General features: G+C 41.2%; 20 non-coding genes across 20 annotated transcripts; all 20 read left to right on the top strand.

Annotated features, from left to right (window-relative positions):
- Positions 1-2,538: 2,538 nt before the first annotated feature.
- Positions 2,539-2,610, top strand: trnah-gug (transfer RNA histidin (anticodon GUG)). Its single transcript has one exon. It is a non-coding gene; the product is annotated as a tRNA-His (tRNA).
- Positions 2,611-3,032: 422 nt separating this feature from the next.
- On the top strand, positions 3,033-3,121 carry trnay-gua (transfer RNA tyrosine (anticodon GUA)). Its single transcript is given in 2 exon segments — positions 3,033-3,069; positions 3,086-3,121. It is a non-coding gene; the product is annotated as a tRNA-Tyr (tRNA).
- A 1,294-nt stretch (positions 3,122-4,415) lies between these two features.
- Positions 4,416-4,504, top strand: trnay-gua (transfer RNA tyrosine (anticodon GUA)). The gene is given in 2 exon segments: positions 4,416-4,452; positions 4,469-4,504. It is a non-coding gene; the product is annotated as a tRNA-Tyr (tRNA).
- A 2,184-nt stretch (positions 4,505-6,688) lies between these two features.
- trnah-gug (transfer RNA histidin (anticodon GUG)) lies at positions 6,689-6,760 on the top strand. Its single transcript has one exon. It is a non-coding gene; the product is annotated as a tRNA-His (tRNA).
- Positions 6,761-7,182: 422 nt separating this feature from the next.
- On the top strand, positions 7,183-7,271 carry trnay-gua (transfer RNA tyrosine (anticodon GUA)). Its single transcript is given in 2 exon segments — positions 7,183-7,219; positions 7,236-7,271. It is a non-coding gene; the product is annotated as a tRNA-Tyr (tRNA).
- A 110-nt stretch (positions 7,272-7,381) lies between these two features.
- Positions 7,382-7,453, top strand: trnah-gug (transfer RNA histidin (anticodon GUG)). Its single transcript has one exon. It is a non-coding gene; the product is annotated as a tRNA-His (tRNA).
- A 421-nt stretch (positions 7,454-7,874) lies between these two features.
- trnay-gua (transfer RNA tyrosine (anticodon GUA)) lies at positions 7,875-7,963 on the top strand. Its single transcript is given in 2 exon segments — positions 7,875-7,911; positions 7,928-7,963. It is a non-coding gene; the product is annotated as a tRNA-Tyr (tRNA).
- A 605-nt stretch (positions 7,964-8,568) lies between these two features.
- Positions 8,569-8,657, top strand: trnay-gua (transfer RNA tyrosine (anticodon GUA)). The gene is given in 2 exon segments: positions 8,569-8,605; positions 8,622-8,657. It is a non-coding gene; the product is annotated as a tRNA-Tyr (tRNA).
- A 110-nt stretch (positions 8,658-8,767) lies between these two features.
- trnah-gug (transfer RNA histidin (anticodon GUG)) lies at positions 8,768-8,839 on the top strand. Its single transcript has one exon. It is a non-coding gene; the product is annotated as a tRNA-His (tRNA).
- A 1,310-nt stretch (positions 8,840-10,149) lies between these two features.
- trnah-gug (transfer RNA histidin (anticodon GUG)) lies at positions 10,150-10,221 on the top strand. The gene has a single exon. It is a non-coding gene; the product is annotated as a tRNA-His (tRNA).
- A 422-nt stretch (positions 10,222-10,643) lies between these two features.
- Positions 10,644-10,732, top strand: trnay-gua (transfer RNA tyrosine (anticodon GUA)). Its single transcript is given in 2 exon segments — positions 10,644-10,680; positions 10,697-10,732. It is a non-coding gene; the product is annotated as a tRNA-Tyr (tRNA).
- A 110-nt stretch (positions 10,733-10,842) lies between these two features.
- Positions 10,843-10,914, top strand: trnah-gug (transfer RNA histidin (anticodon GUG)). The gene has a single exon. It is a non-coding gene; the product is annotated as a tRNA-His (tRNA).
- Positions 10,915-11,335: 421 nt separating this feature from the next.
- Positions 11,336-11,424, top strand: trnay-gua (transfer RNA tyrosine (anticodon GUA)). The gene is given in 2 exon segments: positions 11,336-11,372; positions 11,389-11,424. It is a non-coding gene; the product is annotated as a tRNA-Tyr (tRNA).
- A 596-nt stretch (positions 11,425-12,020) lies between these two features.
- trnay-gua (transfer RNA tyrosine (anticodon GUA)) lies at positions 12,021-12,109 on the top strand. Its single transcript is given in 2 exon segments — positions 12,021-12,057; positions 12,074-12,109. It is a non-coding gene; the product is annotated as a tRNA-Tyr (tRNA).
- Positions 12,110-12,219: 110 nt separating this feature from the next.
- trnah-gug (transfer RNA histidin (anticodon GUG)) lies at positions 12,220-12,291 on the top strand. The gene has a single exon. It is a non-coding gene; the product is annotated as a tRNA-His (tRNA).
- Positions 12,292-19,626: 7,335 nt separating this feature from the next.
- Positions 19,627-19,715, top strand: trnay-gua (transfer RNA tyrosine (anticodon GUA)). Its single transcript is given in 2 exon segments — positions 19,627-19,663; positions 19,680-19,715. It is a non-coding gene; the product is annotated as a tRNA-Tyr (tRNA).
- Positions 19,716-21,010: 1,295 nt separating this feature from the next.
- trnay-gua (transfer RNA tyrosine (anticodon GUA)) lies at positions 21,011-21,099 on the top strand. Its single transcript is given in 2 exon segments — positions 21,011-21,047; positions 21,064-21,099. It is a non-coding gene; the product is annotated as a tRNA-Tyr (tRNA).
- A 1,296-nt stretch (positions 21,100-22,395) lies between these two features.
- Positions 22,396-22,484, top strand: trnay-gua (transfer RNA tyrosine (anticodon GUA)). The gene is given in 2 exon segments: positions 22,396-22,432; positions 22,449-22,484. It is a non-coding gene; the product is annotated as a tRNA-Tyr (tRNA).
- Positions 22,485-24,670: 2,186 nt separating this feature from the next.
- Positions 24,671-24,742, top strand: trnah-gug (transfer RNA histidin (anticodon GUG)). Its single transcript has one exon. It is a non-coding gene; the product is annotated as a tRNA-His (tRNA).
- Positions 24,743-25,170: 428 nt separating this feature from the next.
- Positions 25,171-25,259, top strand: trnay-gua (transfer RNA tyrosine (anticodon GUA)). Its single transcript is given in 2 exon segments — positions 25,171-25,207; positions 25,224-25,259. It is a non-coding gene; the product is annotated as a tRNA-Tyr (tRNA).
- The last annotated feature ends 1,246 nt before the right edge of the window (positions 25,260-26,505 follow it).

Below are 26,505 nucleotides of genomic sequence, written 5' to 3'. Positions count from 1 at the left end.
GAAGTTATTGGTGATTTGTCTAACTTCTTTTGGGGGAAAAAACAACTCCAATGCCCAGTGAGTTGACAGCAACAATAGAAAGGTTGGCCATATTTCTAGTCAGAAGATGAGATCCTCTTGTGTGTAGAGATGGGGAAATGTACTTTGAACGTTCACCCAAAATACTTAGGCATCTATGTTTGGAACAAGATCAAATAGAAAAAAATTAAACGTTGCACTAAAAAACACAATGCACAAAGTACTAATTGCTTCCAGTATTGACCACCCTTCGATAGCTCAGTTGGTAGAGCGGAGGACTGTAGAGGCAGCTCAAAAGACATACTTAGGTCGCTGGTTCAAATCCGGCTCGAAGGAAATTGGTGATGTAGATTTTTGATGAGCTCTCGCACTTTTCAAGTCGTCATCTTAACTATGGTGTGGTCACAGCTGATCATCACAGCTTACAGATGGAGCTGAGGAAGAGTGCCATGATCGTATAGTGGTTAGTACTCTGCGTTGTGGCTGCAGCAATCCCAGTTCGGATCCGGGTCACGGCAAATGTTCCTTTACATTCCGTCTTAAATATTGTTTCTTTCAGAGGAAACTTTGCTAAGATGACAAGAAAAACAAAGACAGGTATGCAAAAGCTCAAAAGAAGTCATAAAACAGGAACAAGCTGTTGGAATAGAGTTGTTTAGCAACTAATGAAACCTCAAGTAATTGGTGATTTGTCTAACTTCTTTTGGGGGTAAAAACAACTCCAATGCCCAGTGAGTTGACAGCAACAATAGAAAGGTTGGCCATATTTCTAGTCAGAAGATGAGATCCTCTTGTGTGTAGAGATGGGGAAATGTACTTTAAACATTCACCCAAAATACTTAGGTATCTATGTTTGGAACAAGATCAAATAGAAAAAAATTAAACGTTGCACTAAAAAACACAATGCACAAAGTACTAATTGCTTCCAGCATTGACCACCCTTCGATAGCTCAGTTGGTAGAGCGGAGGACTGTAGAGGCAGCTTAAAAGACATCCTTAGGTCGCTGGTTCAAATCTGGCTCAAAGGAAAATGTTGGTAAAGCTTCTTCATGAGCTCTCGCACTTTTCAAGTCGACATCTTTACAATGGTGTGGTCACAGCTGATCACCACAGCTTACAGATGGAGCTGAGGAAACGTGCTGTGATCGTATAGTGGTTAGTACTCTGCGTTGTGGCCGCAGCAACCCCAGTTCGAATCCGGGTCACGGCAAATGTTCCTTTACAGTCTGTCTTAAATAACGTTTCTTTCCGAGGAAACTTTGCTAAGATGACAAGAATAACAAAGACAGCTATGCAAAAGCTCAAAAGAAGTCATAAAACAGGAACAAGCTGTTGGAATGGAGTTTTTTAGCAACTACTGAAACCTCAAGTAATTGGTGATTTGTCTAACTTCTTTTGGGGGAAAAAACAACTCCAATGCCCAGTGAGTTGACAGCAACAATAGAAAGGTTGGCCATATTTCTAGTCAGAAGATGAGATTCTCTTGTGTGTAGAGATGGGGAAATGTACTTTGAACGTTCACCCAAAATACTTAGGCATCTATGTTTGGAACAAGATCAAATAGAAAAAAATTAAACGTTGCACTAAAAAACACAATGCACAAAGTACTAATTGCTTCCAGCATTGACCACCCTTCGATAGCTCAGTTGGTAGAGCGGAGGACTGTAGAGGCAGCTCAAAAGACATCCTAAGGTCGCTGGTTCAAATCTGGCTGGAAGGAAAATGTTGATAAAGCTTCTTCATGAGCTCTAGCACTTTTCAAGTCGACATCTTTACAATGGTGTGGTCACAGCTGATCACCACAGCTTACAGATGGAGCTGAGGAAACGTGCCGTGATCGTATAGTGGTTAGTACTCTGCGTTGTGGCCGCAGCAACCCCGGTTCGAATCCGAGTCACGGCAAATGTTCCTTTACATTCCGTCTTAAATGTCGTTTCTTTCAGAGGAAACTTTGCTAAGATGACAAGAAAAACAAAGACAGCTATGCAAAAGCTCAAAAGAAGTCATAAAACAGGAACAAGCTGTTGGAATAGAGTTGTTTAGCAACTACTGAAACCTCAAGTAATTGGTTATTTGTCTAACTTCTTTTGAGGGAAAAAACAACTCCAATGCCCAGTGAGTTGACAGCAACAATAGAAAGGTTGGCCATATTTCTAGTCAGAAGATGAGATCCTCTTGTGTGTAGAGATGGGGAAATGTACTTTGAACGTTCACCCAAAATACTTAGGCATCTATGTTTGGAACAAGATCAAATAGAAAAAATTAAACGTTGCACTCAAGATCACAATGCACAAAGTACTAAGTGCTTCTGACTTTGCCCGCCCTTCGATAGCTCAGTTGGTAGAGCGGAGGACTGTAGAAGCAGCTCAAAAGACATCCTTAGGTCACTGGTTCAAATCCGGCCTGAAGAAAATGTTGATAAAGCTTTTTCATGAGCTCTCGAACTTTTCAAGTCGACATCTTTACAATGGTGTGGTCACAGCTGATCACCACAGCTTTCAGATGGAACTGAGGAAACGTGCCGTGATCGTATAGTGGTTAGTACTCTGCGTTGTGGCCGCAGCAACCCCGGTTCGAATCCGGGTCACGGCAAATGTTCCTTAACAGTCTGTCTTAAATAACGTTTCTTTCCGAAGAAACTTTGCTAAGATGACAAAAAAAAACAAAGACAGCTATGCAAAAGCTCAAAAGAAGTCATAAAACAGGAACAAGCTGTTGGAATAGAGTTGTTTAGCAACTACTGAAACCTCAAGTAATTGGTGATTTGTCTAACTTCTTTTGGGGGAAAAAACAACTCCAATGCCCAGTGAGTTGACAGCAACAATAGAAAGGTTGGCCATATTTCTAGTCAGAAGATGAGATTCTCTTGTGTGTAGAGATGGGGAAATGTACTTTGAACGTTCACCCAAAATACTTAGGCATCTATGTTTGGAACAAGATCAAATAGAAAAAAATTAAACGTTGCACTAAAAAACACAATGCACAAAGTACTAATTGCTTCCAGCATTGACCACCCTTCGATAGCTCAGTTGGTAGAGCGGAGGACTGTAGAGGCAGCTCAAAAGACATCCTTAGGTCGCTGGTTCAAATCCGGCTCGAAGGAAATTGGTGATGTGGATTTTTGATGAGCTCTCGCACTTTTCAAGTCGTCATCTTTACAATGGTGTGGTCACAGCTGATCATCACAGCTTACAGATGAAGCTGAGGAAGAGTGCCATGATCGTATAGTGGTTAGTACTCTGCGTTGTGGCTGCAGCATCCCCAGTTCGAATCCGGGTCACGGCAAATGTTCCTTTACATTCCGTCTTAAATGTCGTTTCTTTCAGAGGAAACTTTGCTAAGATGACAAGAAAAACAAAGACAGCTATGCAAAAGCTCAAAAGAAGTCATAAAACAGGAACAAGCTGTTGGAATAGAGTTGTTTAGCAACTACTGAAACCTCAAGTAATTGGTGATTTGTCTAACTTCTTTTGGGGGAAAAAACAACTCCAATGCCCAGTGAGTTGACAGCAACAATAGAAAGGTTGGCCATATTTCTAGTCAGAAGATGAGATCCTCTTGTGTGTAGAGATGGGGAAATGTACTTCGAACGTTCACCCAAAATACTTAGGCATCTATGTTTGGAACAAGATCAAATAGAAAAAATTAAACGTTGCACTCAAGATCACAATGCGCAAAGTACTAAGTGCTTCTGACATTGCCCACCCTTTGATAGCTCAGGTGGTAGCGCGGAGGACTGTAGAGGCAGCTCAAAAGACATCCTTAGGTCGCTGGTTCAAATCTGGCTCGCAGGAAAATGTTGATAAAGCTTCTTCATGAGCTCTCGAACTTTTCAAGTCGACATCTTTACAATGGTGTGGTCACAGTTGATCACCACAGCTTACAGATGGGGCTGTGGAAATGTGCCGTGATCGTATAGTGGTTAGTATTCTGCGTTGTGGCCCCAGCAACCCCGGTTCGAATCCGGGTCACGGCAAATGTTCCTTTACAGTCTGTCTAACATAACGTTTCTTTCCGAGGAAACTTTGCTAAGATGACAAGAAAAACAAAGACAGCTATGCAAAAGCTCAAAAGAAGTCATAAAATAGGAACAAGCTGTTGGAATAGAGTTGTTAAGCAACTACTGAAACCTGAAGTTATTGGTGATTTGTCTAACTTCTTTTGGGGGAAAAAACAACTCCAATGCCCAGTGAGTTGACAGCAACAATAGAAAGGTTGGCCATATTTCTAGTCAGAAGATGAGATCCTCTTGTGTGTAGAGATGGGGAAATGTACTTTGAACGTTCACCCAAAATACTTAGGCATCTATGTTTGGAACAAGATCAAATAGAAAAAAATTAAACGTTGCACTAAAAAACACAATGCACAAAGTACTAATTGCTTCCAGTATTGACCACCCTTCGATAGCTCAGTTGGTAGAGCGGAGGACTGTAGAGGCAGCTCAAAAGACATCCTTAGGTTGCTGGTTCAAATCCGGCTCGAAGGAAATTGGTGATGTAGATTTTTGATGAGCTCTCGCACTTTTCAAGTCGTCATCTTAACTATGGTGTGGTCACAGCTGATCATCACAGCTTACAGATGGAGCTAAGGAAGAGTGCCGTGATCGTATAGTGGTTAGTACTCTGCGTTGTGGCTGCAGCAATCCCAGTTCGAATCCGGGTCACGGCAAATGTTCCTTTACATTCCGTCTTAAATATTGTTTCTTTCAGAGGAAACTTTGCTAAGATGACAAGAAAAACAAAGACAGGTATGCAAAAGCTCAAAAGAAGTCATAAAACAGGAACAAGCTGTTGGAATAGAGTTGTTTAGCAACTAATGAAACCTCAAGTAATTGGTGATTTGTCTAACTTCTTTTGGGGGTAAAAACAACTCCAATGCCCAGTGAGTTGACAGCAACAATAGAAAGGTTGGCCATATTTCTAGTCAGAAGATGAGATCCTCTTGTGTGTAGAGATGGGGAAATGTACTTTGAACGTTCACCCAAAATACTTAGGTATCTATGTTTGGAACAAGATCAAATAGAAAAAAATTAAACGTTGCACTAAAAAACACAATGCACAAAGTACTAATTGCTTCCAGCATTGACCACCCTTCGATAGCTCAGTTGGTAGAGCGGAGGACTGTAGAGGCAGCTTAAAAGACATCCTTAGGTCGCTGGTTCAAATCTGGCTCAAAGGAAAATGCTGGTAAAGCTTCTTCATGAGCTCTCGCACTTTTCAAGTCGACATCTTTACAATGGTGTGGTCACAGCTGATCACCACAGCTTACAGATGGAGCTGAGGAAACGTGCTGTGATCGTATAGTGGTTAGTACTCTGCGTTGTGGCCGCAGCAACCCCAGTTCGAATCCGGGTCACGGCAAATGTTCCTTTACAGTCTGTCTTAAATAACGTTTCTTTCCGAGGAAACTTTGCTAAGATGACAAGAATAACAAAGACAGCTATGCAAAAGCTCAAAAGAAGTCATAAAACAGGAACAAGCTGTTGGAATGGAGTTTTTTAGCAACTACTGAAACCTCAAGTAATTGGTGATTTGTCTAACTTCTTTTGGGGGAAAAAACAACTCCAATGCCCAGTGAGTTGACAGCAACAATAGAAAGGTTGGCCATATTTCTAGTCAGAAGATGAGATTCTCTTGTGTGTAGAGATGGGGAAATGTACTTTGAACGTTCACCCAAAATACTTAGGCATCTATGTTTGGAACAAGATCAAATAGAAAAAAATTAAACGTTGCACTAAAAAACACAATGCACAAAGTACTAATTGCTTCCAGCATTGACCACCCTTCGATAGCTCAGTTGGTAGAGCGGAGGACTGTAGAGGCAGCTCAAAAGACATCCTAAGGTCGCTGGTTCAAATCTGGCTCGAAGGAAAATGTTGATAAAGCTTCTTCATGAGCTCTAGCACTTTTCAAGTCGACATCTTTACAATGGTGTGGTCACAGCTGATCACCACAGCTTACAGATGGAGCTGAGGAAACGTGCCGTGATCGTATAGTGGTTAGTACTCTGCGTTGTGGCCGCAGCAACCCCGGTTCGAATCCGAGTCACGGCAAATGTTCCTTTACATTCCGTCTTAAATGTCGTTTCTTTCAGAGGAAACTTTGCTAAGATGACAAGAAAAACAAAGACAGCTATGCAAAAGCTCAAAAGAAGTCATAAAACAGGAACAAGCTGTTGGAATAGAGTTGTTTAGCAACTGCTGAAACCTCAAGTAATTGGTTATTTGTCTAACTTCTTTTGAGGGAAAAAACAACTCCAATGCCCAGTGAGTTGACAGCAACAATAGAAAGGTTGGCCATATTTCTAGTCAGAAGATGAGATCCTCTTGTGTGTAGAGATGGGGAAATGTACTTTGAACGTTCACCCAAAATACTTAGGCATCTATGTTTGGAACAAGATCAAATAGAAAAAATTAAACGTTGCACTCAAGATCACAATGCACAAAGTACTAAGTGCTTCTGACTTTGCCCGCCCTTCGATAGCTCAGTTGGTAGAGCGGAGGACTGTAGAAGCAGCTCAAAAGACATCCTTAGGTCACTGGTTCAAATCCGGCCTGAAGAAAATGTTGATAAAGCTTTTTCATGAGCTCTCGAACTTTTCAAGTCGACATCTTTACAATGGTGTGGTCACAGCTGATCACCACAGCTTTCAGATGGAACTGAGGAAACGTGCCGTGATCGTATAGTGGTTAGTACTCTGCGTTGTGGCCGCAGCAACCCCGGTTCGAATCCGGGTCACGGCAAATGTTCCTTAACAGTCTGTCTTAAATAACGTTTCTTTCCGAAGAAACTTTGCTAAGATGACAAAAAAAAACAAAGACAGCTATGCAAAAGCTCAAAAGAAGTCATAAAACAGGAACAAGCTGTTGGAATAGAGTTGTTTAGCAACTACTGAAACCTCAAGTAATTGGTGATTTGTCTAACTTCTTTTGGGGGAAAAAACAACTCCAATGCCCAGTGAGTTGACAGCAACAATAGAAAGGTTGGCCATATTTCTAGTCAGAAGATGAGATTCTCTTGTGTGTAGAGATGGGGAAATGTACTTTGAACGTTCACCCAAAATACTTAGGCATCTATGTTTGGAACAAGATCAAATAGAAAAAAATTAAACGTTGCACTAAAAAACACAATGCACAAAGTACTAATTGCTTCCAGCATTGACCACCCTTCGATAGCTCAGTTGGTAGAGCGGAGGACTGTAGAGGCAGCTCAAAAGACATCCTTAGGTCGCTGGTTCAAATCCGGCTCGAAGGATAATGTTGATAAAGCTTTTTCATGAGCTCTAGCACTTTTCAAGTCGACATCTTTACAATGGTGTGGTCACAGCTGGTCACCACAGCTTACAGATGGAGCTGAGGAAACGTGCCGTGATCGTATAGTGGTTAGTACTCTGCGTTGTGGCCGCAGCAACCCCGGTTCGAATCCGGGTCACGGCAAATGTTCCTTTACATTCCGTCTTAAATGTCGTTTCTTTCAGAGGAAACTTTGCTAAGATGACAAGAAAAACAAAGACAGCTATGCAAAAGCTCAAAAGAAGTCATAAAACAGGAACAAGCTGTTGGAATAGAGTTGTTTAGCAACTACTGAAACCTCAAGTAATTGGTGATTTGTCTAACTTCTTTTGGGGGAAAAAACAACTCCAATGCCCAGTGAGTTGACAGCAACAATAGAAAGGTTGGCCATATTTCTAGTCAGAAGATGAGATCCTCTTGTGTGTAGAGATGGGGAAATGTACTTTGAACGTTCACCCAAAATACTTAGGCATCTATGTTTGGAACAAGATCAAATAGAAAAAAATTAAACGTTGCACTAAAAAACACAATGCACAAAGTACTAATTGCTTCCAGCAATGACCACCCTTCGATAGCTCAGTTGGTAGAGCGGAGGACTGTAGAGGCAGCTCAAAAGACATCCTTAGGTCGCTGGTTCAAATCCGGCTCGAAGGAAAATGTTGATGTAGTTTTTTGATGAGCTCTCGCACTTTTCAAGTCGATATCTTTACAATTGTGTGGTTGCAGCTGATCATCACAGATGGAGCTGAGGAAACGTGCCGTGATCGTATAGTGGTTAGTACTCAGCGTTGTGGCCGCAGCAACCCCGGTTCGAATCCGGGTCACGGCAAACGTTCCTTTACAGTCTGTCTTAAATAATGTTTCTTTCTTAAGAAACTTTGCTAAGATGACAAAAAAAAAAAAAAAAACAAAGACAGCTATGCAAAAGCTCAAAAGAAGTCATAAAACAGGAACAAGCTGTTGGAATAGAGTTGTTTAGCAACTACTGAAACCTCAAGTAATTGGTGATTTGTCTAACTTCTTTTGGGGGAAAAAACAACTCCAATGCCCAGTGAGTTGACAGCAACAATAGAAAGGTTGGCCATATTTCTAGTCAGAAGATGAGATCCTCTTGTGTGTAGAGATGGGGAAATGTACTTTGAACGTTCACCCAAAATACTTAGGCATCTATGTTTGGAACAAGATCAAATAGAAAAAAATTAAACGTTGCACTAAAAAACACAATGCACAAAGTACTAATTGCTTCCAGCTTTGACCACCCTTCGATAGCTCAGTTGGTAGAGCGGAGGACTGTAGAGGTAGCTCAAAAGACATCCTTAGGACGCTGGTTCAAATCCGGCTCGAAGGAAAATGTTGATAAAGCTTCTTCATGAGCTCTCGCACTTTTCAAGTCGACATCTTTACAATGGTGTGGTCACAGCTGATCACCACAGCTTACAGATGGAGCTGAGGAAACGTGCCGTGATCGTATAGTGGTTAGTACTCTGCGTTGTGGCCGCAGCAACCCCGGTTCGAATCCGGGTCACGGCAAATGTTCCTTTACATTCCGTCCTAAATAACGTTTCTTTCCGAGGAAACTTTGCTAAGATGACAAGAAAAACAAAGACAGCTATGCAAAATCTCAAAAGAAGTCATAAAACAGGAACAAGCTGTTGGAATAGAGTTGTGTAGCAACTACTGAAACCTCAAGTAATTGGTGATTTGTCTAACTTCTTTTGGGGGAAAAAACAACTCCAATGCCCAGTGAGTTGACAGCAACAATAGAAAGGTTGGCCATATTTCTAGTCAGAAGATGAGATCCTCTTGTGTGTAGAGATGGGGAAATGTACTTTGAACGTTCACCCAAAATACTTAGGCATCTATGTTTGGAACAAGATCAAATAGAAAAAAATTAAACGTTGCACTAAAAAACACAATGCACAAAGTACTAATTGCTTCCAGCATTGACCACCCTTCGATAGCTCAGTTGGTAGAGCGGAGGACTGTAGAGGCAGCTCAAAAGACATCCTAAGGTCGCTGGTTCAAATCTGGCTCGAAGGAAAATGTTGATAAAGCTTCTTCATGAGCTCTAGCACTTTTCAAGTCGACATCTTTACAATGGTGTGGTCACAGCTGATCACCACAGCTTACAGGTGGAGCTGAGGAAACGTGCCGTGATCGTATAGTGGTTAGTACTCTGCGTTGTGGCCGCAGCAATCCCGGTTCGAATCCGAGTCACGGCAAATGTTCCTTTAAATTCCGTCTTAAATGTCGTTTCTTTCAGAGGAAACTTTGCTAAGATGACAAGAAAAACAAAGACAGCTATGCAAAAGCTCAAAAGAAGTCATAAAACAGGAACAAGCTGTTGGAATAGAGTTGTTTAGCAACTACTGAAACCTCAAGTAATTGGTTATTTGTCTAACTTCTTTTGAGGGAAAAAACAACTCCAATGCCCAGTGAGTTGACAGCAACAATAGAAAGGTTGGCCATATTTCTAGTCAGAAGATGAGATCCTCTTGTGTGTAGAGATGGGGAAATGTACTTTGAACGTTCACCCAAAATACTTAGGCATCTATGTTTGGAACAAGATCAAATAGAAAAAATTAAACGTTGCACTCAAGATCACAATGCACAAAGTACTAAGTGCTTCTGACTTTGCCTGCCCTTCGATAGCTCAGTTGGTAGAGCGGAGGACTGTAGAAGCAGCTCAAAAGACATCCTTAGGTCACTGGTTCAAATCCGGCCTGAAGAAAATGTTGATAAAGCTTTTTCATGAGCTCTCGAACTTTTCAAGTTGACATCTTTACAATGGTGTGGTCACAGCTGATCACCACAGCTTACAGATGGAACTGAGGAAACGTGCCGTGATCGTATAGTGGTTAGTACTCTGCGTTGTGGCCGCAGCAACCCCGGTTCGAATCCGGGTCACGGCAAATGTTCCTTAACAGTCTGTCTTAAATAACGTTTCTTTCCGAAGAAACTTTGCTAAGATGACAAAAAAAAACAAAGACAGCTATGCAAAAGCTCAAAAGAAGTCATAAAACAGGAACAAGCTGTTGGAATAGAGTTGTTTAGCAACTACTGAAACCTCAAGTAATTGGTGATTTGTCTAACTTCTTTTGGGGGAAAAAACAACTCCAATGCCCAGTGAGTTGACAGCAACAATAGAAAGGTTGGCCATATTTCTAGTCAGAAGATGAGATTCTCTTGTGTGTAGAGATGGGGAAATGTACTTTGAACGTTCACCCAAAATACTTAGGCATCTATGTTTGGAACAAGATCAAATAGAAAAAAATTAAACGTTGCACTAAAAAACACAATGCACAAAGTACTAATTGCTTCCAGCATTGACCACCCTTCGATAGCTCAGTAGGTAGAGCGGAGGACTGTAGAGGCAGCTCAAAAGACATCCTTAGGTCGCTGGTTCAAATCCGGCTCGAAGGATAATGTTGATAAAGCTTTTTCATGAGCTCTAGCACTTTTCAAGTCGACATCTTTACAATGGTGTGGTCACAGCTGGCCACCACAGCTTACAGATGGAGCTGAGGAAACGTGCCGTGATCGTATAGTGGTTAGTACTCTGCGTTGTGGCCGCAGCAACCCTGGTTCGAATCCGGGTCACGGCAAATGTTCCTTTACATTCCGTCTTAAATGTCGTTTCTTTCAGAGGAAACTTTGCTAAGATGACAAGAAAAACAAAGACAGCTATGCAAAAGCTCAAAAGAAGTCATAAAACAGGAACAAGCTGTTGGAATAGAGTTGTTTAGCAACTACTGAAACCTCAAGTAATTGGTGATTTGTCTAACTTCTTTTGGGGGAAAAAACAACTCCAATGCCCAGTGAGTTGACAGCAACAATAGAAAGGTTGGCCATATTTCTAGTCAGAAGATGAGATCCTCTTGTGTGTAGAGATGGGGAAATGTACTATGAACGTTCACCCAAAATACTTAGGCATCTATGTTTGGAACAAGATCAAATAGAAAAAAATTAAACGTTGCACTAAAAAACACAATGCACAAAGTACTAATTGCTTCCAGCATTGACCACCCTTCGATAGCTCAGTTGGTAGAGCGGAGGACTGTAGAGGCAGCTCAAAAGACATCCTTAGGTCGCTGGTTCAAATCCGGCTCGAAGGAAAAAGTTGATGTAGTTTTTTGATGAGCTCTCGCACTTTTCAAGTCGATATCTTTACAATTGTGTGGTTGCATCTGATCATCACAGATGGAGCTGAGGAAACGTGCCGTGATCGTATAGTGGTTAGTACTCAGCGTTGTGGCCGCAGCAACCCCGGTTCGATTCTGGGTCACGGTAAATGTTCCTTTACATTCCGTCTTAAATGTCGTTTCTTTCAGAGGAAACTTTGCTAAGATGACAAGAAAAACAAAGACAGCTATGCAAAAGCTCAAAAGAAGTCATAAAACAGGAACAAGCTGTTGGAATAGAGTTGTTTAGCAACTACTGAAACCTAAAGTAGTTGGTCATTTGTCTAACTTCTTTTGGGGGAAAAAACAACTCCAATGCCCAGTGAGTTGACAGCAACAATAGAAAGGTTGGTCATATTTCTAGTCAGAAGATGAGATCCTCTTGTGTGTAGAGATGGGGAAATGTACTTTGAACGTTCACCCAAAATACTTAGGCATCTATGTTTGGAACAAGATCAAATAGAAAAAAATTAAACGTTGCACTAAAAAACACAATGCACAAAGTACTAATTGCTTCCAGCATTGACCACCCTTTGATAGCTCAGTTGGTAGAGCGGAGGACTGTAGAGGCAGCTCAAAAGACATCCTTAGGTCGCTGGTTCAAATCCGGCTCGAAGGAAAATGTTGATAAAGCTTTTTCATGAGCTCTAGCACTTTTCAAGTCGACATCTTTACAATGGTGTGGTCACAGCTGATCACCACGGCTTACAGATGGAGCTGAGGAAACGTGCCGTGATCGTATAGTGGTTAGTACTCTGCGTTGTGGCCGCAGCAACCCCGGTTCGAATCCGGGTCACGGCAAATGTTCCTTTACATTCCGTCTAAAATGTCGTTTCTTTCAGAGGAAACTTTGCTAAGATGACAAGAAAAACAAAGACAGCTATGCAAAAGCTCAAAAGAAGTCATAAAACAGGAACAAGCTGTTGGAATAGAGTTGTTTAGCAACTACTGAAACCTCAAGTAATTGGTGATTTGTCTAACTTCCTTTGGGGGAAAAAACAACTCCAATGCCCAGTGAGTTGACAGCAACAATAGAAAGGTTGGCCATATTTCTAGTCAGAAGATGAGATCCTCTTGTGTGTAGAGATGGGGAAATGTACTTTGAACGTTCACCCAAAATACTTAGGCATCTATGTTTGGAACAAGATCAAATAGAAAAAAATTAAACGTTGCACTAAAAAACACAATGCACAAAGTACTAATTGCTTCCAGCATTGACCACCCTTCGATAGCTCAGTTAGTAGAGCGGAGGACTGTAGAGGCAGCTCAAAAGACATCCTTAGGTCGCTGGTTCAAATCCGGCTCGAAGGAAATTGTTGATGTAGTTTTTTGATGAGCTCTCGCACTTTTCAAGTCGATATCTTTACAATTGTGTGGTTGCAGCTGATCATCACAGATGGAGCTGAGGAAACGTGCCGTGATCGTATAGTGGTTAGTACTCAGCGTTGTGGCCTCAGCAACCCCGGTTCGATTCTGGGTCACGGTAAATGTTCCTTTACATTCCGTCTTAAATGTCGTTTCTTTCAGAGGAAACTTTGCTAAGATGACAAGAAAAACAAAGACAGCTATGCAAAAGCTCAAAAGAAGTCATAAAACAGGAACAAGCTGTTGGAATAGAGTTGTTTAGCAACTACTGAAACCTAAAGTAGTTGGTCATTTGTCTAACTTCTTTTGGGGGAAAAAACAACTCCAATGCCCAGTGAGTTGACAGCAACAATAGAAAGGTTGGCCATATTTCTAGTCAGAAGATGAGATCCTCTTGTGTGTAGAGATGGGGAAATGTACTTTGAACGTTCACCCAAAATACTTAGGCATCTATGTTTGGAACAAGATCAAATAGAAAAAAATTAAACGTTGCACTAAAAAACACAATGCACAAAGTACTAATTGCTTCCAGCATTGACCACCCTTCGATAGCTCAGTTGGTAGAGCGGAGGACTGTAGAGGCAGCTCAAAAGACATCCTTAGGTCGTTGGATCAAATCTGGCCTGAAGGAAAATGTTGATAAAGCTTCTTCATGAGGTCTCGAACTTTTCAAGTCGACATCTTTACAATGGTGTGGTCACAGCTGATCATCACACCTTACAGATGGAGCTGAGGAAGAGTTCCATGATCGTATAGTGGTTAGTACTCTGCGTTGTGGCTGCAGCAATCCCAGTTCGAATCCGGGTCACGGCAAATGTTCCTTTACATTCCGTCTTAAATATTGTTTCTTTCAGAGGAAACTTTGCTAAGATGACAAGAAAAACAAAGACAGGTATGCAAAAGCTCAAAAGAAGTCATAAAACAGGAACAAGCTGTTGGAATAGAGTTGTTTAGCAACTAATGAAACCTCAAGTAATTGGTGATTTGTCTAACTTCTTTTGGGGGTAAAAACAACTCCAATGCCCAGTGAGTTGACAGCAACAATAGAAAGGTTGGCCATATTTCTAGTCAGAAGATGAGATCCTCTTGTGTGTAGAGATGGGGAAATGTACTTTGAACGTTCACCCAAAATACTTAGGTATCTATGTTTGGAACAAGATCAAATAGAAAAAAATTAAACGTTGCACTAAAAAACACAATGCACAAAGTACTAATTGCTTCCAGCATTAACCACCCTTCGATAGCTCAGTTGGTAGAGCGGAGGACTGTAGAGGCAGCTCAAAAGACATCCTTAGGACACTGGTTCAAATCTGGCTCGAAGGAAAATGTTGATAATGCTTCTTCATGAGCTCTCGCACATTTCAAGTCGACATCTTTACAATGGTGTGGTCACAGCTAATCACCACAGCTTATAGATGGAGCTGAGGAAACGTGCCGTGTTCGTATAGTGCTTAGTACTCTGCTTTGTGGCCGCAGCAACCCCAGTTCGAATCCAGGTCACGTCAAATGTTCCTTTACAGTCTGTCTTAAATAAAGTTTCTTTCAGAGAAAACTTTGCTAAGATGACAAGAAAAACAAAGACAGCTATGCAAAAGCTCAAAAGAAGTTATAAAACAGGAACAAGCTGTTGGAATAGAGTTGTTTAGCAACTACTGAAACCTCAAGTAATTGGTGATTTGTCTAACTTCTTTTGGGGGAAAAAACAACTCCAATGCCCAGTGAGTTGACAGCAACAATAGAAAGGTTGGCCATATTTCTAGTCAGAAGATGAGATCCTCTTGTGTGTAGAGATGGGGAAATGTACTTTGAACGTTCACCCAAAATACTTAGGCATCTATGTTTGGAACAAGATCAAATAGAAAAAAATTAAACGTTGCACTAAAAAACACAATGCACAAAGTACTAATTGCTTCCAGCATTGACCACCCTTCGATAGCTCAGTTGGTAGAGCGGAGGACTGTAGAGGCAGCTCAAAAGACATCCTTAGATCACTGGTTCAAATCCGGCTCGAAGGAAATTGGTGATGTAGGTTTTTGATGAGCTCTCGCACTTTTCAAGTCGTCATCTTTACAATGGTGTGGTCACAGCTGATCATCACAGCTTACAGATGGAGCTGAGGAAGAGTGCCATGATCGTATAGTGGTTAGTACTCTGCGTTGTGGCTGCAGCAATCCCAGTTCGAATCCGGGTCGCGGCAAATGTTCCTTTACATTCCGTCTTAAATATTGTTTCTTTCAGAGGAAACTTTGCTATGATGACAAGAAAAACAAAGACAGGTATGCAAAAGCTCAAAAGAAGTCATAAAACAGGAACAAGCTGTTGGAATAGAGTTGTTTAGCAACTAATGAAACCTCAAGTAATTGGTGATTTGTCTAACTTCTTTTGGGGGTAAAAACAACTCCAATGCCCAGTGAGTTGACAGCAACAATAGAAAGGTTGGCCATATTTCTAGTCAGAAGATGAGATCCTCTTGTGTGTAGAGATGGGGAAATGTACTTTGAACGTTCACCCAAAATACTTAGGTATCTATGTTTGGAACAAGATCAAATAGAAAAAAATTAAACGTTGCACTAAAAAACACAATGCACAAAGTACTAATTGCTTCCAGCATTGACCACCCTTCGATAGCTCAGTTGGTAGAGCGGAGGACTGTAGAGGCAGCTCAAAAGACATCCTTAGGTCGCTGGTTCAAATCTGGCTCAAAGGAAAATGTTGATAAAGCTTCTTCATGAGCTCTCGCACTTTTCAAGTCGACATCTTTACAATGGTGTGGTCACAGCTGATCACCACAGCTTACAGATGGAGCTGAGGAAACGTGCTGTGATCGTATAGTGGTTAGTACTCTGCGTTGTGGCCGCAGCAACCCCAGTTCGAATCCGGGTCACGGCAAATGTTCCTTTACAGTCTGTCTTAAATAACGTTTCTTTCCGAGGAAACTTTGCTAAGATGACAAGAATAACAAAGACAGCTATGCAAAAGCTCAAAAGAAGTCATAAAACAGGAACAAGCTGTTGGAATGGAGTTTTTTTAGCAACTACTGAAACCTCAAGTAATTGGTGATTTGTCTAACTTCTTTTGGGGGAAAAAACAACTCCAATGCCCAGTGAGTTGACAGCAACAATAGAAAGGTTGGCCATATTTCTAGTCAGAAGATGAGATCCTCTTGTGTGTAGAGATGGGGAAATGTACTTTGAACGTTCACCCAAAATACTTAGGCATCTATGTTTGGAACAAGATCAAATAGAAAAAATTAAACGTTGCACTCAAGATCACAATGCGCAAAGTACTAAGTGCTTCTGACATTGCCCACCCATCGATAGCTCAGTTTGTAAAGCGGAGGACTGTAGAGGCAGCTCAAAAGACATCCTTAGGACACTGGTTCAAATCCGGCTCGAAGGAAAATGTTGATAATGCTTCTTCATGAGCTCTCGCACATTTCAAGTCGACATCTTTACAATGGTGTGGTCACAGCTAATCACCACAGCTTACAGATGGAGCTGAGGAAACGTGCCGTGTTCGTATAGTGGTTAGTACTCTGCTTTGTGGCCGCAGCAACCCCAGTTCGAATCCAGGTCACGGCAAATGTTCCTTTACAGTCTGTCTTAAATAAAGTTTCTTTCAGAGAAAACTTTGCTAAGATGACAAGAAAAACAAAGACAGCTATGCAAAAGCTCAAAAGAAGTTATAAAACAGGAACAAGCTGTTGGAATAGAGTTGTTTAGCAACTACTGAAACCTCAAGTAATTGGTGATTTGTCTAACTTCTTTTGGGGGAAAAAACAACTCCAATGCCCAGTGAGTTGACAGCAACAATAGAAAGGTTGGCCATATTTCTAGTCAGAAGATGAGATCCTCTTGTGTGTAGAGATGGGGAAATGTACTTTGAACGTTCACCCAAAATACTTAGGCATCTATGTTTGGAACAAGATCAAATAGAAAAAAATTAAACGTTGCACTAAAAAACACAATGCACAAAGTACTAATTGCTTCCAGCATTGACCACCCTTCGATAGCTCAGTTGGTAGAGCGGAGAACTGTAGAGGCAGCTCAAAAGACATCCTTAGATCACTGGTTCAAATCCGGCTCGAAGGAAATTGGTGATGTAGGTTTTTGATGAGCTCTCGCACTTTTCAAGTCGTCATCTTTACAATGGTGTGGTCACAGCTGATGGTCACAGCTTACAGATGGAGCTGAGGAAGAGTGCCATGATCGTATAGTGGTTAGTACTCTGCGTTGTGGCTGCAGCAACCCCAGTTCGAATCCGGCACACGGCAAATGTTCCTTTACATTCCGTCTTAAATATTGTTTCTTTCAGAGGAAACTTTGCTAAGATGACAAGAAAAACAAAGACAGGTATGCAAAAGCTCAAAAGAAGTCATAAAACAGGAACAAGCTGTTGGAATAGAGTTGTTTAGCAACTAATGAAACCTCAAGTAATTGGTGATTTGTCTAACCTCTTTTGGGGGTAAAAACAACTCCAATGCCCAGTGAGTTGACAGCAACAATAGAAAGGTTGGCCATATTTCTAGTCAGAAGATGAGATCCTCTTGTGTGTAGAGATGGGGAAATGTACTTTGAACGTTCACCCAAAATACTTAGGTATCTATGTTTGGAACAAGATCAAATAGAAAAAAATTAAACGTTGCACTAAAAAACACAATGCACAAAGTACTAATTGCTTCCAGCATTGACCACCCTTCGATAGCTCAGTTGGTAGAGCGGAGGACTGTAGAGGCAGCTCAAAAGACATCCTTAGGTCGCTGGTTCAAATCCGGCTCAAAGGAAATTGGTGATGTAGATTTGTGATGAGCTCTCGCACTTTTCAAGTCGTCATCTTTACAATGGTGTGGTCACAGCTGATCACCACAGCTTACAGATGGAGCTGAGGAAGAGTGCCATGATCGTATAGTGGTTAGTACTCTGCATTGTGGCCGCAGCAACCCCAGTTCGAATCCGGGTCACGGAAAATGTTCCTTTACATTCCGTCTTAAATATTGTTTCTTTCAGAGGAAACTTTGCTAAGATGAAAAGAATAATAAAGACAGCTATAAAAAGCTCAAAAGAAGTCATAAAACAGGAACAAGCTGTTGGAATAGAGTTTTTTTAGCAACTACTGAAACCTCAAGTAATTGGTGATTTGTCTAACTTCTTTTGGGGGAAAAAACAACTCCAATGCCCAGTGAGTTGACAGCAACAATAGAAAGGTTGGCCATATTTCTAGTCAGAAGATGAGATCCTCTTGTGTGTAGAGATGGGGAAATGTACTTTGAACGTTCACCCAAAATACTTAGGCATCTATGTTTGGAACAAGATCAAATAGAAAAAAATTAAACGTTGCACTAAAAAACACAATGCACAAAGTACTAATTGCTTCCAGCATTGACCACCCTTCGATAGCTCAGTTGGTAGAGCGGAGGACTGTAGAGGCAGCTCAAAAGACATCCTTAGGTCGCTGGTTCAAATCCGGCTCAAAGGAAATTGGTGATGTAGATTTTTGATGAGCTCTCGCACTTTTCAAGTCGTCATCTTTACAATGGTGTGGTCACAGCTGATCACCACAGCTTACAGATGGAGCTGAGGAAGAGTGCCATGATCGTATAGTGGTTAGTACTCTGCATTGTGGCTGCAGCAATCCCAGTTCGAATCCGGGTCACGGAAAATGTTCCTTTACATTCCGTCTTAAATATTGTTTCTTTCAGAGGAAACTTTGCTAAGATGACAAGAATAATAAAGACAGCTATGCAAAAGCTCAAAAGAAGTCATAAAACAGGAACAAGCTGTTGGAATAGAGTTTTTTTAGCAACTACTGAAACCTCAAGTAATTGGTGATTTGTCTAACTTCTTTTGGGGGAAAAAACAACTCCAATGCCCAGTGAGTTGACAGCAACAATAGAAAGGTTGGCCATATTTCTAGTCAGAAGATGAGATCCTCTTGTGTGTAGAGATGGGGAAATGTACTTTGAACGTTCACCCAAAATACTTAGGCATCTATGTTTGGAACAAGATCAAATAGAAAAAAATTAAACGTTGCACTAAAAAACACAATGCACAAAGTACTAATTGCTTCCAGCATTGACCACCCTTCGATAGCTCAGTTGGTAGAGCGGAGGACTGTAGAGGCAGCTCAAAAGACATCCTTAGATCACTGGTTCAAATCCGGCTCGAAGGAAATTGGTGATGTAGGTTTTTGATGAGCTCTCGCACTTTTCAAGTCGTCATCTTTACAATGGTGTGGTCACAGCTGATCATCACAGCTTACAGATGGAGCTGAGGAAGAGTGCCATGATCGTATAGAGGTTAGTACTCTGCGTTGTGGCTGCAGCAACCCCAGTTCGAATCCGGCACACGGCAAATGTTCCTTTACATTCCGTCTTAAATATTGTTTCTTTCAGAGGAAACTTTGCTAAGATGACAAGAAAAACAAAGACAGGTATGCAAAAGCTCAAAAGAAGTCATAAAACAGGAACAAGCTGTTGGAATAGAGTTGTTTAGCAACTACTGAAACCTGAAGTAATTGGTGATTTGTCTAACTTCTTTTGGGGGAAAAAACAACTCCAATGCCCAGTGAGTTGACAGCAACAATAGAAAGGTTGGCCATATTTCTAGTCAGAAGATGAGATCCTCTTGTGTGTAGAGATGGGGAAATGTACTTTGAACGTTCACCCAAAATACTTAGGCATCAATGTTTGGAACAAGATCAAATAGAAAAAAATTAAACATTGCACTAAAAAACACAATGCACAAAGTACTAATTGCTTCCAGTATTGACCACCCTTCGATAGCTCAGTTGGTAGAGCGGAGGACTGTAGAGGCAGCTCAAAAGACATCCTTAGGTCGCTGGTTCAAATCCGGCTCGAAGGAAATTGGTGATGTAGATTTTTGATGAGCTCTCGCACTTTTCAAGTCGTCATCTTTACAATGGTGTGGTCACAGCTGATCACCACAGCTTACAGATGGAGCTGAGGAAGAGTGCCATGATCGTATAGTGGTTAGTACTCTGCGATGTGGCTGCAGCAATCCCAGTTCGAATCCGGGTCACGGCAAATGTTCCTTTACATTCCGTCTTAAATATTGTTTCTTTCAGAGGAAACTTTGCTAAGATGACAAGAAAAACAAAGACAGGTATGCAAAAGCTCAAAAGAAGTCATAAAACAGGAACAAGCTGTTGGAATAGAGTTGTTTAGCAACTAATGAAACCTCAAGTAATTGGTGATTTGTCTAACCTCTTTTGGGGGTAAAAACAACTCCAATGCCCAGTGAGTTGACAGCAACAATAGAAAGGTTGGCCATATTTCTAGTCAGAAGATGAGATCCTCTTGTGTGTAGAGATGGGGAAATGTACTTTGAACGTTCACCCAAAATACTTAGGTATCTATGTTTGGAACAAGATCAAATAGAAAAAAATTAAACGTTGCACTAAAAAACACAATGCACAAAGTACTAATTGCTTCCAGCATTGACCACCCTTCGATAGCTCAGTTGGTAGAGCGGAGGACTGTAGAGGCAGCTCAAAAGACATCCTTAGGTCGCTGGTTCATATCCGGCTCAAAGGAAATTGGTGATGTAGATTTTTGATGAGCTCTCGCACTTTTCAAGTCGTCATCTTTACAATGGTGTGGTCACAGCTGATCACCACAGCTTACAGATGGAGCTGAGGAAGAGTGCCATGATCGTATAGTGGTTAGTACTCTGCATTGTGGCCGCAGCAACCCCAGTTCGAATCCGGGTCACGGAAAATGTTCCTTTACATTCCGTCTTAAATATTGTTTCTTTCAGAGGAAACTTTGCTAAGATGAAAAGAATAATAAAGACAGCTATAAAAAGCTCAAAAGAAGTCATAAAACAGGAACAAGCTGTTGGAATAGAGTTTTTTTAGCAACTACTGAAACCTCAAGTAATTGGTGATTTGTCTAACTTCTTTTGGGGGAAAAAACAACTCCAATGCCCAGTGAGTTGACAGCAACACTAGAAAGGTTGGCCATATTTCTAGTCAGAAGATGAGATCCTCTTGTGTGTAGAGATGGGGAAATGTACTTTGAACGTTCACCCAAAATACTTAGGCATCTATGTTTGGAACAAGATCAAATAGAAAAAAATTAAACGTTGCACTAAAAAACACAATGCACAAAGTACTAATTGCTTCCAGCATTGACCACCCTTCGATAGCTCAGTTGGTAGAGCGGAGGACTGTAGAGGCAGCTCAAAAGACATCCTTAGGTCGCTGGTTCAAATCCGGCTCAAAGGAAATTGGTGATGTAGATTTTTGATGAGCTCTCGCACTTTTCAAGTCGTCATCTTTACAATGGTGTGGTCACAGCTGATCACCACAGCTTACAGATGGAGCTGAGGAAGAGTGCCATGATCGTATAGTGGTTAGTACTCTGCATTGTGGCTGCAGCAATCCCAGTTCGAATCCGGGTCACGGAAAATGTTCCTTTACATTCCGTCTTAAATATTGTTTCTTTCAGAGGAAACTTTGCTAAGATGACAAGAATAATAAAGACAGCTATGCAAAAGCTCAAAAGAAGTCATAAAACAGGAACAAGCTGTTGGAATAGAGTTTTTTTAGCAACTACTGAAACCTCAAGTAATTGGTGATTTGTCTAACTTCTTTTGGGGGAAAAAACAACTCCAATGCCCAGTGAGTTGACAGCAACAATAGAAAGGTTGGCCATATTTCTAGTCAGAAGATGAGATCCTCTTGTGTGTAGAGATGGGGAAATGTACTTTGAACGTTCACCCAAAATACTTAGGCATCTATGTTTGGAACAAGATCAAATAGAAAAAAATTAAACGTTGCACTAAAAAACACAATGCACAAAGTACTAATTGCTTCCAGCATTGACCACCCATCGATAGCTCAGTTGGTAGAGCGGAGGACTGTAGAGGCAGCTCAAAAGACATCCTTAGGTCACTGGTTCAAATCCGGCTTGAAGGAAATTGGTGATGTAGGTTTTTGATGAGCTCTCGCACTTTTCAAGTCGTCATCTTTACAATGGTGTGGTCACAGCTGATCATCACAGCTTACAGATGGAGCTGAGGAAGAGTGCCATGATCGTATAGTGGTTAGTACTCTGCGTTGTGGCTGCAGCAACCCCAGTTCGAATCCGGGTCACGGCAAATGTTCGTTTACATTCCGTCTTAAATATTGTTTCTTTCAGAGGAAACTTTGCTAAGATGACAAGAAAAACAAAGACAGGTATGCAAAAGCTCAAAAGAAGTCATAAAACAGGAACAAGCTGTTGGAATAGAGTTGTTTAGCAACTACTGAAACCTCAAGTAATTGGTGATTTGTCTAACTTCTTTTGGGGGAAAAAACAACTCCAATGCCCAGTGAGTTGACAGCAACAATAGAAAGGTTGGCCATATTTCTAGTCAGAAGATGAGATCCTCTTGTGTGTAGAGATGGGGAAATGTACTTTGAACGTTCACCCAAAATACTTAGGCATCTATGTTTGGAACAAGATCAAATAGAAAAAAATTAAACGTTGCACTAAAAAACACAATGCACAAAGTACTAATTGCTTCCAGTATTGACCACCCTTCGATAGCTCAGTTGGTAGAGCGGAGGACTGTAGAGGCAGCTCAAAAGACATCCTTAGGTCGCTGGTTCAAATCCGGCTCGAAGGAAATTGGTGATGTAGATTTTTGATGAGCTCTCGCACTTTTCAAGTCGTCATCTTTACAATGGTGTGGTCACAGCTGATCACCACAGCTTACAGATGGAGCTGAGGAAGAGTGCCATGATCGTATAGTGGTTAGTACTCTGCGTTGTGGCTGCAGCAATCCCAGTTCGAATCCGGGTCACGGCAAATGTTCCTTTACATTCCGTCTTAAATATTGTTTCTTTCAGAGGAAACTTTGCTAAGATGACAAGAAAAACAAAGACAGGTATGCAAAAGCTCAAAAGAAGTCATAAAACAGGAACAAGCTGTTGGAGTAGAGTTGTTTAGCAACTAATGAAACCTCAAGTAATTGGTGATTTGTCTAACTTCTTTTGGGGGTAAAAACAACTCCAATGCCCAGTGAGTTGACAGCAACAATAGAAAGGTTGGCCATATTTCTAGTCAGAAGATGAGATCCTCTTGTGTGTAGAGATGGGGAAATGTACTTTGAACGTTCACCCAAAATACTTAGGTATCTATGTTTGGAACAAGATCAAATAGAAAAAAATTAAACGTTGCACTCAAGATCACAATGGGCAAAGTACTAAGTGCTACTGACATTGCCCACCCATCGATAGCTCAGTTGGTAGAGCGGAGGACTGTAGAGGCAGCTCAAAAGACATCCTTAGGTCGCTGGTTCAAATCCGGCTCGAAGGAAATTGGTGATGTAGATTTTTGATGAGCTCTCGCACTTTTCAAGTCGTCATCTTTACAATGGTGTGGTCACAGCTGATCATCACAGCTTACAGATGGAGATGAGGAAGAGTGCCATGATCGTATAGTGGTTAGTACTCTGCGTTGTGGCCGCAGCAACCCCAGTTCGAATCCGGGTCACGGCAAATGTTCCTTTACAGTCTGTCTTAAATAACGTTTCTTTCCGAGGAAACTTTGCTAAGATGACAAGAAAAACAACGACAGCTATGCAAAAGCTCAAAAGAAGTAATAAAACAGGAACAAGCTGTTGGAATAGAGTTTTTTAGCAACTACTGAAACCTCAAGTAATTGGTGATTTGTCTAACTTCTTTTGGGGGAAAAAACAACTCCAATGCCCAGTGAGTTGACAGCAACAATAGAAAGGTTGGCCATATTTCTAGTCAGAAGATGAGATCCTCTTGTGTGTAGAGATGGGGAAATGTACTTTGAACGTTCACCCAAAATACTTAGGCATCTATGTTTGGAACAAGATCAAATAGAAAAAAATTAAACGTTGCACTAAAAAACACAATGCACAAAGTACTAATTGCTTCCAGCTTTGACCATCCTTCGATAGCTCAGTTGGTAGAGCGGAGGACTGTAGAGGCAGCTCAAAAGACATCCTTAGGTCGCTGGTTCAAATCCGGCTCTGAGGAAATTGGTGATGTAGATTTTTGATGAGCTCTCGCACTTTTCAAGTCGTCATCTTTACAATGGTGTGGTCACAGCTGATCATCACAGCTTACAGACGGAGATGAGGAAGAGTGCCATGATCGTATAGTGGTTAGTACTCTGCGTTGTGGCTGCAGCAACCCCAGTTCGAATCCAGGTCACTGCAAATGTTCCTTTACATTCCGTCTTAAATATTGTTTCTTTCAGAGGAAACTTTGCTAAGATGACAAGAAAAACAAAGACAGGTATAAAAAGCTCAAAAGAAGTCATAAAACAGGAACAAGCTGTTGGAATAGAGTTGTTTAGCAACTACTGAAACCTCAAGTAATTGGTGATTTGTCTAACTTCCTTTGGGGGGAAAAAATAACTCCAATGCCCAGTGAGTTGACAGCAACAATAGAAAGGTTGGCCATATTTCTAGTCAGAAGATGAGATCCTCTTGTGTGTAGAGATGGGGAAATGTACTTTGAACGTTCACCCAAAATACTTAGGCATCTATGTTTGGAACAAGATCAAATAGAAAAAAATTAAACGTTGCACTAAAAAACACAATGCACAAAGTACTAATTGCTTCCAGCATTGACCACCCTTCGATAGCTCAGTTGGTAGAGCGGAGGACTGTAGAGGCAGCTCAAAAGACATCCTTAGGTCTCTGGATCAAATCCGGCCTGAAGGAAAATGTTGATAATGCTTCTTCATGAGCTCTCGAACTTTTCAAGTCGACTTCTTTACAATGGTGTGGTCACAGCTGATCACCACAGCTTACAGACGGAGCTGAGGAAACGTGCCGTGATCGTATAGTGGTTAGTACTCTGCGTTGTGGCCGCAGCAACCCCGGTTCGAATCCGGGTCACGGCAAATGTTCCTTTACAGTCTGTCTTAAATAACGTTTCTTTCCGAAGAAACTTTGCTAAGATGACAAAAAAAAAAAAAAACAAAGACAGCTATGCAAAAGCTCAAAAGAAGTCATAAAACAGGAACAAGCTGTTGGAATAGAGTTGTTTAGCAACTACTGAAACCTCAAGTAATTGGTGATTTGTCTAACTTCTTTTGGGGGAAAAAACAACTCCAATGCCCAGTGAGTTGACAGCAACAATAGAAAGGTTGGCCATAATTCTAGTCAGAAGATGAGATCCTCTTGTGTGTAGAGATGGGGAAATGTACTTTGAACGTTCACCCAAAATACTTAGGCATCTATGTTTGGAACAAGATCAAATAGAAAAAAATTAAACGTTGCACCAAAAAACACAATGCACAAAGTACTAATTGCTTCCAGCAATGACCACCCTTCGATAGCTCAGTTGGTAGAGCGGAGGACTGTAGAGGCAGCTCAAAAGACATCCTTAGGTCGCTGGTTCAAATCTGGCTCGAAGGAAAATGTTGATGTAGTTTTTTGATGAGCTCTCGCACTTTTCAAGTCGATATCTTTACAATTGTGTGGTTGCAGCTGATCATCACAGATGGAGCTGAGGAAACGTGCCGTGATCGTATAGTGGTTAGTACTCTGCGTTGTGGCCGCAGCAACCCCGGTTCGATTCTGGGTCATGGTAAATGTTCCTTTACATTCCGTCTTAAATGTTGTTTCTTTCAGAGGAAACTTTGCTAAGATGACAAGAAAAACAAAGACAGCTATGCAAAAGCTCAAAAGAAGTCATAAAACAGGAACAAGCTGTTGGAATAGAGTTGTTTAGCAACTACTGAAACCTCAAGTAGTTGGTCATTTGTCTAACTTCTTTTGGGGGAAAAAACAACTCCAATGCCCAGTGAGTTGACAGCAACAATAGAAAGGTTGGCCATTTTTCTAGTCAGAAGATGAGATACTCTTGTGTGTAGAGATGGTGAAATGTACTTTGAACGTTCACCCAAAATACTTAGGCATCTATGTTTGGAACAAGATCAAATAGAAAAAATTAAACGTTGCACTCAAGATCACAATGCACAAAGTACTAAGTGCTTCTGACATTGCCCGCCCTTCGATAGCTCAGTTGGTAGAGCGGAGGACTGTAGAGGCAGCTCAAAAGACATCCTTAGCTCGCTGGTTCAAATCCGGCCTGAAGGAAAATGTTGATAAAGCTTCTTCATGAGCTCTCGAACTTTTCAAGTCGACATCTTTACAATGGTGTGGTCACAGCTGATCACCACAGCTTACAGATGGAGCTGAGGAAACGTGCCGTGATCGTATAGTGGTTAGTACTCAGCGTTGTGGCCGCAGCAACCCCGGTTCGAATCCGGGTCACGGCAAATGTTCCTTTACAGTCTGTCTTAAATAACGTTTCTTTCCGAAGAAACTTTGCTAAGATGACAAAAAAAAAACAAAACAAAGACAGCTATGCAAAAGCTCAAAAGAAGTCATAAAACAGGAACAAGCTGTTGGAATAGAGTTGTTTAGCAACTACTGAAACCTCAAGTAATTGGTGATTTGTCTAACTTCTTTTGGGGGAAAAAACAACTCCAATGCCCAGTGAGTTGACAGCAACAATAGAAAGGTTGGCCATATTTCTAGTCAGAAGATGAGATCCTCTTGTGTGAAGAGATGGGTAAATGTACTTTGAACGTTCACCCAAAATACTTAGGCATCTATGTTTGGAACAAGATCAAATAGAAAAAATTAAACGTTGCAC

Source organism: Nothobranchius furzeri, chromosome 10 (assembly GCF_043380555.1).
Source record: "Nothobranchius furzeri strain GRZ-AD chromosome 10, NfurGRZ-RIMD1, whole genome shotgun sequence".
In the NCBI taxonomy this organism is placed as follows: domain Eukaryota; kingdom Metazoa; phylum Chordata; class Actinopteri; order Cyprinodontiformes; family Nothobranchiidae; genus Nothobranchius; species Nothobranchius furzeri.
Note: the sequence above shows the minus strand (reverse complement) of the source record. Positions and strands in the feature narration are given on the sequence as shown.